The following is an 8,783-nucleotide window of genomic DNA, read 5'->3' as shown; positions in this document are numbered from 1 at the left end:
CCACAGGGTGGGGCTGAGGTCTGGGAACACAACTTGAGTGCTGAGTAAACAGAGAGCTTTCTGGGCTTCCAGTGGGAATTCCAGCTCTTAGGACATGTCAAATGGTGTGAATATGATCCTCCCTACACAAACTAGCTGAGCCCAGGAACTCCTGCTTCCTACCTTTGGCTGTGGCAGACTGCCACAGGCCAAGGTCTGCATATGGCCTTAGGCTCAGAGAACTTTGGAGCCAGCAGCTCTTGGACAGGTGGGCGGTGCACAGTTCAGGGAGGATCCAGTGGAAGGGGCTGTATGGAGGGCTCCAAGCACGGGTCAGAGGACAGGGATGTGCGGGTCAGGAAGCTCTGTGTCCAGCTCTGTCTGGGAGCACATGCACCACAGGGCTGACCTGAAAGTCCACTGCTCTTACTATCTGGAACACAGCTGGGACCGTGGCTGGGGCCAGCTTTCATCCTTGGACGTTCAATACCAAGCAGTCAGACCCCCTCCCCGCACACGCTCCTTTTGTAAAACCCACGTATTAAAAACATTCACAGTATTGTGGAACTATCACCACCATCTGACGCTGGAGTCTGTTGCCAGCAAACTACAACCCTTGGTTCCCCCTGCTCCACCCCTGGCCATGACCGTTCTACTTCCCGTCTGTGAATTGACTGCCCCGGGTATCTCCCATAAGTGGGATCATACAGTATTTGACTTTTGTGACTGGCTTACTTCACTTGGTCTAATATCTTCAAAATGCAACCCGGTTGTAGCACATGCCAGAATTTCTTTCCTATTAAAGCGAATATTCCATTTTGTGGTATATCACATTTTGTTTACCTATTCATACGTCAGTGGACACTAGGATGCCTCCACCTTTCAACCATTGTGAATGGTGCTGCTAGGAACATTAGCATACAAGTAGCTGTTGGAGACCCTGCTTCAACTCTCTGGGTTCTATACCCAGAAGTGTTAATTACTGGCATATATGGTAATTCTGTGTTTCCCTTTAAGGAACCAGAAAGATGGGTCCCTCCTTTTTACAATAAGAAAGGATTCTGGGAGGTGAGGCTCAGTGCAGAGGAGAGATGGTAATTTCAAGAATCAAGGGTCCTTAACGCAGGAGAAGCACTTCAAGGACCCAGGACTGGTAGACTAGCTGGTGAAGGTGGGCAGACAACTTGAATAAGCTGAAGAACTTATGTAGCAAGATGATCTGAGAGAAAAGGCGGGGGGGGGAAGGACAGCGGAGACGGTGAGTCTGTCCAGAGGTCGTGTTGAATTTCGATGGACTCAGTGCAGATGCTTTAGCTAACCTGAAAGTCTCGCAAATCAAAAAGTCTGACTCCTCATCGTCCTCATCGACAAAGCCACCAGAGAGATTGGGAGCCTGTGCACCCCTCTGCGCCCATCAGTAGTGATGAGGATGCAGACAACAAAGTAGAGAGGTTTTGGGGTGATTGTGCTGCCAGGAGGAAATCCGTCCCCGTGGACCTGGGTGGCAGTAGGTGACTCTGTGGCGACTGGGGGTCAAGGGTACTTCCCGAGGGTGCTGGTTTTCCGGACCAGGCGCTCATCCAGTATGCCCTCCGTACTCTGGGACGTCGGGGCTATGCTCCTTTTTACACCTCCTTTCTGGTGAGCAAGGAAGTCATGCAGGAGGTGGCACAGCTCAGCCAGTCTGACGGAGGACTTTATAAGGTGATCAGAAAGGTACGGAGCAGTCTGGTGACAAGTCCTGTGGTGAGAAACGCCTGATCACCACCTCAGAGCTGCCCCTGGCTCTCTCCACCAGGATGAGTGGCGGTGGCTGGAGGATCTGCCATCTAGCATGCTGGCCTGACCACCTGCTTTCTCCAGGAGATTGGTTCCCATGGTGCTGACACCTGCAGTTTCTTTGAGTCCATCAGTATGAGAAGACTGGACAGCTTGTGTACTCACCACTGCATCATGACAAGTCGTGGGGGACATTCGGAGAGATGATTGCCACCGCAGAGGGGGTCTACAATCTCTAGGGATCCCTTACCACGGTGTGAATATTGTCTCAGGGTCTTGGAACCATGCTGACAATAAGATGCTTGACCTGGAGGCCTGGTTTCCAGGCTCAGGAGCCTTCAAAGGGCTAATCTCTCATTTTAATTGCATAGCTTATCAGGCTTGCCAGCTCCAAATCAGATATAGGCAGGCCAAGAAGATGATGAGTAAGGCGAGGTTTGTTCATAGGCTCGACACTGATGCACACTACCACCTGTGCCGTCGCCGCCATCCTGGAGAACTACCAGGAGGAGCAGGGCAGCGTCATGCCTGAGAAACTGAAGGAGTTCATGCCACCAGGATGGCCAAGAACTGATCCCCTTTGGGAAGCCTGCACCCATTGACCAGGAGCCTTCAAAGAAGCAGAAGAAGCAACACAAGGACAGCAAAAAGGAAGTGGCAGCAAGAGCTGTCACCCTGGAAAGACAGTTACGGAACCCGGAGGTCACCAACGCCTGAACATCTTTCCTCCTGGATTGCTGGGTTTCATTTCTGTCACCTGGGATTGCAGAGCCTGCCCAGGGGCAGGGAGGCCAAGCATCCACTCATGGCGCAGTCCCATCTGACTGCACAGCTACGAGGTGAACCGTGGGCTACGTGGAGCACAGGTACCCTGGCCCTCACCTGGGTACGGGGTCTACCACTGCTGACTGTAAAACCCTGCAATAAAGCCTTGCTGCGGAGGGAAACAAAGGATTCCTTAGAAACTCTTTAGAACCTCAAGGTTGGTGGGCTGAAGAGCTCGGAGATCTATTCTAGCACAGCTATCCTCTGGCACCTGCAGCCCACTCTCTGTGTTGGTGCCATGTGGCTTTCCTCCCAGAGCTGGAATGCCCCACAGGGAAGTCTCCCTGTGCCATTGCTGTGGTCACACGGATAACCAGACTCCCTCTGCCAGGTGGCAGCCCTCTGATCTTTCTTGATCACCGCCATCTTTTTATCTTCTGGAGAAAGTTTTCTGCTTTTAAAAACTCTTTTCTTTTGTGGCACAGTCTGAAGACCCCTTGTCCTGAGCGTTCCTTCCCTGAATGAGTGCATTTCAGTACAGTTCTTGGATTGGGGCCCAAGCTGCGTGAAGTACCCATGAAGCCCAAGCAGCATGGCTGAGAGAGTCCTTCGCCTCCTTTATTCTAGACAGTGCTAGTCACCATTTGGGCAGGGGAGGGGACAGACAGGTGTGAGTCAAGTCTACGTGACAAGTTGGAATTTGTAATGCTGGATAAATGGACAATGAGCAGCTGTGAGTTCTCAGTAATAGCCCTTGTTGGCAGTGGTGGTGGCCAAATAGCGGGTTTGCCCCCAGGGCAGACCCGTCAGCCCACTGTGGCTTTTATGTTTTGACAGACAGCAGAAGGAGGGATGAAAGGCTCCATATATGAACCATCCGTTCACATCAAGCTTACTTCCAACTGAAACCTCAACAGTTCTTCCCACAGGTGTTGGGCCTGTTCTGCACTCAGCTATTGATGTTTTGGACTCAATTGGAAGGGCTGACATTTTTCTCTACTAAATGTCATGCTTTTATAATTATTCTAAGGTTTTTCAGAGCCCAACTCTGACGATCATTTCATCTCAGGCAATGGGTTATAGTCACCCCACTTATACAAGCCCCGCTGTATTTTTTTTTAACTTTAATTACCCTGTTTTTTGAATCTGGATTCACTTTTTTGGGCCACCTGTTATCACTCTGTGCATCAGAAGAATGTTTAAATGCTGGCAACCTGTAAAAGCTCTCCGACTTCGACATGAATCATTTGCGTTGTATTTATTAACAAGGGCCCCTGAGTTCATAATAGGACCAAGATATATTGTCCTCCAAAAAGCCTTCAGGAAGAAAATATCAATTCAGTCCATTAGGCTGTGGCAGGTGACCTGACAGTGGGAGAATTAAGTGAGGTAGGAAGCACCACTAGAGATGCAAATAACACTTAGAGATGTGAAGTCACAGATAGTCAAAGTACTTCAGGGCTGTGTGTGTGTGTGTGTGTGTGTGTGTGTGTGTGTGTGTGTGTGTGTGTGTGTGAGAGAGAGAGATAATCTGAAACAGAGCTAACAAAACTCTCAAAGTAAAAACAACTTCTTTCATTCTCTTTCCTAGAGACTTACATTGATAGGGATTTTATTACCCACAACAGTTAGCCAGTTTTCATGTTAGAAAGATAAAGAATTCTCTTTAAGTCCCTTTGACTCCTAGATCCCTGAATTAAGCTGGAGCCGGTGCAAGGATGATAAATACAGTCAAACCCACACTCGCTTCACTGAGAGCCCGTGATCCAGAGGCCCAGCCCACGCAGTGACAGCCCAAAGTTGCAATAACTATTTATTGAGAAGTTACCTACCGAGGGCCTGACACCTCCATGGCACATGGTATGCTAGATTACATTTACAAGTATTTATTGAGGAACTAATTTAAAAGACTCTGCCAGGAGCTTTAGGCTTGAGCCGGGAGTGGAAGTGGAGAACTGTAAGTCATGTGGTCGTATCTATTATAAGCGTCCACTTTAATAGCCGTTGTTCTAGTCTCCAGTGTGATGTTATGATGCAAATCTTTAGCCACAATCTGTATCCATAAAATAATGTGATTAGTATCAATTTCTAGCAAAGTAGTATCCTGGAAGTTCTGAGCAAATACAAATACTACATCATAGTCATTCAACAAATATTTACTGCACATCTATTATGTGGTCTTTATATGCATATGTGCAACACACCCCCACAGACATTGGCCGAGTTAGCAGCCAAGAGGATGGACTTAGGAGTTAAAAGGCCAGGCACCACAGTTTAAAAGCAGAGCGACATAGGGAAGATCTTGGATTCCTTATCTGTAAAATGGGAGTAAAAATATCCACCTGGCAGAATCGTGTGAGGATTAAATAGGAAAATGTTCATAAAGTACTAGCCCAGGATCTGACATAATTACTCAATAAAAAGTAGAAATGTATTGTTTTATACGTACATGTATATATATAAGAATTTATTAATAGATATTAATTCAGGTGTTCATACCAGGCATGGAATTAAAAAGACAACAGTAATTTATAATTGACACTTTAAAAAGGAAACATTAGCTGGAGGGGAGGGGAGAGGAGTGACAGATGTCGGCACAAAGGAAAGGCGAAGCCGCAACACCACAGGTGCGTTGAGTTTGCGAGCAGAAGGCAGGCGGCCATCGGGACAGATTCGGGCCTCCTTCTGGTGTCGGTTCAGTTCTCCTTCCTCCAAGGACTGCAGACTTCTCAAGGAAGAGGAAGGATGATCCCCACGGGGACAGGCTCAGGACTGCCCCCTCTGCAGAAGTCAAGAAGCCATGAGTCACAGGAGCCACCACGAGAGCACTAACTGGAAATCCTTGCTGCAGCCGCACTGCAAAGGAACCGGACTTGATTTGCCAAATTCCCCATGTGATACAAGCGTGGCCACCTGCCAAGGAACCAGAGAGAGAGAGGGCCATTTGCCTTCCTGGAAACAGATTTCCAAGCCCCATCACCTAATGAAAAAGCGGTGTAAGGGTTTACAGAACACTGTCCCAGGGACTCTTGGCTTCAGGACAGCAGGTGTGTCGTGCCAGAGTGTCTGGTGCATTGGGCTTTTGGCAGCTTGGCCCTCCTGAGGTGAGCGTTGTGCTCCTGAGTCGCATGGAGACACTGCCACACTGCCTTCACCACTGCATCTTCCTCGGGTGCCATCGGAGAGCACAGCAGCATTTGCCCATGCTACCTCAGGCTGCCTCAGTGTCTCATGTCCCTGTAATGCCAGGAGAATGATGCTACCCTAAGCCTGCTGAACAGAGGCCAGGATTTAACTGCCCACGAGAGACCCAGCTTGGCTGCTGGCGTGGAGGAGAACGGTCCCATTGCGGCCGAGTGGGCGGCTGCGGACTGGCCCACAGCGGAGATGCCTACAGAGTGACGACTGAAGGTCCTTGCTCACCTGAGGAAAGCAATCCTGTGCAGGTAGGCTGGCCTGTTTCTGAGACTGCCTAGTGCCCACGCCTAGCAGAGAGCATGGGCAGCTTAGGTGGCAGGCTGGGTGCTGGCTGAGAGCTTGGGTACCACTGGGAAAGGTGGTCCTGATGGGTTCTGGTCCTGTTGGTGCCCTCGGACGCCGGCTCCCGCTGACTGCTTGCCCAAAGGGTGGCCAGCTCTGCAGAGAACCCGAAGGGAGGGTATCTGAGGAAGGAGATGAGGGTCCAAGTTGGGTGAGCTGGAGACCTTCACTGGGGCAAAGAAATTGAGTTTGTTTGTCTGAGGCTTGATGTTGTTATAAGAACTCACACAATAAATGGATGCAGATGGGTCCACATGGGATATTATGAGACAAGGCCCATCACACTGAGCATATTCAAATGTGCTTTCTTTTTTGCCTTTCCACTCCTCACTACTAGCCCTCCAATAATCCTCTGAGCCCTGTGACATTCCTGACCTAATCTAAGGACATCTCAAATCCATCTCTACCCCCTGATTTTGGAAATTACAAGAGTGAGTTGGCACAAATTGGCATGGAGAATCATGAAGGGACAATGAGACTGTGAATGAGATCGGGAGAGCCTGAACCGGGCCCTGTTGGGAGGGGTAGACAGTCTGGAAGTCAGGAGGTGGGCCATTGGAGTAGAAGAACCGAGATTTAAGGGTTTTTTTTTTTTTTTTTTTTTTTTTGTGGTGCCAGGGATTAGAACCCAGGGCCTTGTGCGTACAAGGTAAGCACTCTACCAACTGAGCTACATCCCCAGCCCATTAAGGGGTTTTTGAGCAATCATTCTGCAAGCTGGGGCACCTGGAGATGTGGATCAGCTTAGCTGGAGGTAGAAAGGGGCCAGGAGTGAATAGAAAGACAACTCCATCTGCTCAAAAGCCAAGCCAGCAACCTGGGAGCATCTGCCCCTCCAGGAGCCTGCTCGCCCCTGCCTTGCAAGGGTTCTTGCGTCCTCCTCAACACCCCTCTCTATCCCCACATCCTCTTGGCTAAGGTCCTCGTCTCTCTCTCAGGGCTGGTGCAGGAGTCTCTCTGCCACCGTCTCTGCCTCTGGTCCCTTATCCTCTGATCCACTCTTCACTCCTCACCAACCTGATCTTCCCAAAATGCAAGTGTGGTCCTCTTTCCAGTTTCAAGAACTGCAGTGGCTTCTCAGTGCCTACAGAATAAAGCCCAAACTTTCAGCTTTCCAGATCTGCCCCTCTGCCACTGCAGGGTCATCTGTGACCTACCTGCTAGGATCCAGTGCTGGAGTCAGCCAAGTATTAGTGGTTCCCTCATAGGCCCTTGGGATAGGCTTCTCACTGCCTGTGTCGTTCCCTTGTCCTTTGGTGACTGGCTCATGTCACTCTGCACAGTGTCTCCAAAGTTCATCTGTTTATAGCACATGTCAGGACTTCCTCCCTTCTTAAGGCTGAATAATAGTCCATTTATGGATAGGCCACATCTTCTTTATCCACTCATTGATCAGCAGACACCTGGGTAGCTTCCGCCCCCGGCTATTGTGAATAATGCTATTATGAACATGTGGTACAGACGTCTCTTTGAGAGCCTTCTTTCTTTTCTATCGGTAGGTACCCAGAAATGGGTTTCTGGACCACCCTCTATTCTCCATCCTCAAAGGTAGTCGTGCCTGTTGCATGAACATCCTCAGTGTGGGTCTGTGGTCTCACATGAATTCCCTCCAAGGAATCTTAGACAACTAAAGCACAACCAATGCCCAGCAGTGGATGTCTGATTTTTCCCTGCAGTGAAAGCAGTTTTCTGCAGGAGTTGCAAACTGGTTGAAACCTGACAGTGCGAACAGCACTCGAAATCTAAAATTAGACTCTAAGAAGAAAATCTTGAGAAATACAGTTAGTAAGTTTCGTAGTCACCACTCTGTTGTGATCTGCTTGGGAATGTGGGAGCCAGGAAACTCAGTTGGGGCCCTGCCCTTACTTACAGTAAGTTACTTAATTCTCTAGGCTCATTTCATCATCAGTAAAATACCAAGTGTCCGTTTCTATTCATGATAACAAAGCAGTCCCAATGAAAGCATTCTGGTAACCTCAAGAAAGGGGACCGTCTGAACTGGCACAGCGACCTGCACCCTGTGAGGTGCTTGGGGGCACTCTCAGCAGAGCTGCATAGCAGCAGAATGGACTCACGTCCTCTCTCAAAGGAAGGTACGTAGAATTCCTCAAGGGATGAATTGTAGCAATACTTGGTCATTACTGTCTGGAAAAGAAAAACCTTTGAGGAAGAAGTCCAGGGACAAGTAAAGGCAATGAGGAAGGTGCTGGTGGGATTTGAAAAGAGCAGTTGAAGGGGCATCTTCTAAAAATAAGGCACAGACACAGAAAAGAAAAAAAGTCATTGGTGAAAATGGATAGGAAGTCCTGCGTGGCATGTGTGCCTCGACAGCAGTTTGGGTTAGACTTTAAGTACTCTAACTGCTTTTTGCATGGTTGCTTCTGACTCTGTGTATGCATTAGGTGTGGCAAAGACGTGGTTGTAGTCACTATTATGATGTTGGTGACACTTTTACTGAGTAATAACTAAGCATGTCTTTTTTGCCTTAGAATTACTGACCAGTCAACTTATTTTTAGGTCTTCCAGCCTCCGTGGTTGTCTTTCACGTGTTAAGATGCACATGCTTGGGCTTGGGCTATAGCTCAGTTCCTAGACTGCTTGCCTCACAAGTTCAAGGTCCTGGGTTCAATCCCTAGTACCACAAAAAAAAAAAAAAAAAAAAAAAGAAAAAAAAAAAGAAAAGAAAAGAAAGAAAGAAAGATGTGTGTGCTAATCGGTGC

At 48.6% G+C, this 8,783-nt stretch overlaps 1 pseudogene across 1 annotated transcript; it reads left to right on the top strand.

The window, feature by feature from the left end:
• The first annotated feature begins 325 nt into the window (after positions 1–325).
• On the top strand, positions 326–2,492 carry LOC306641434 (serine--tRNA ligase, cytoplasmic-like; annotated as a pseudogene). The gene is made up of 2 exons: positions 326–662; positions 1,159–2,492. The product of its transcript is annotated as a serine--tRNA ligase, cytoplasmic-like (transcript).
• The last annotated feature ends 6,291 nt before the right edge of the window (positions 2,493–8,783 follow it).

This window comes from Sciurus vulgaris (assembly GCF_902686455.1).
Source record: "Sciurus vulgaris genome assembly, chromosome: 12".
In the NCBI taxonomy this organism is placed as follows: domain Eukaryota; kingdom Metazoa; phylum Chordata; class Mammalia; order Rodentia; family Sciuridae; genus Sciurus; species Sciurus vulgaris.
The sequence above is the reverse complement of the archived record's forward strand: the minus strand, read 5'-3'. Positions and strand labels throughout refer to the sequence as shown.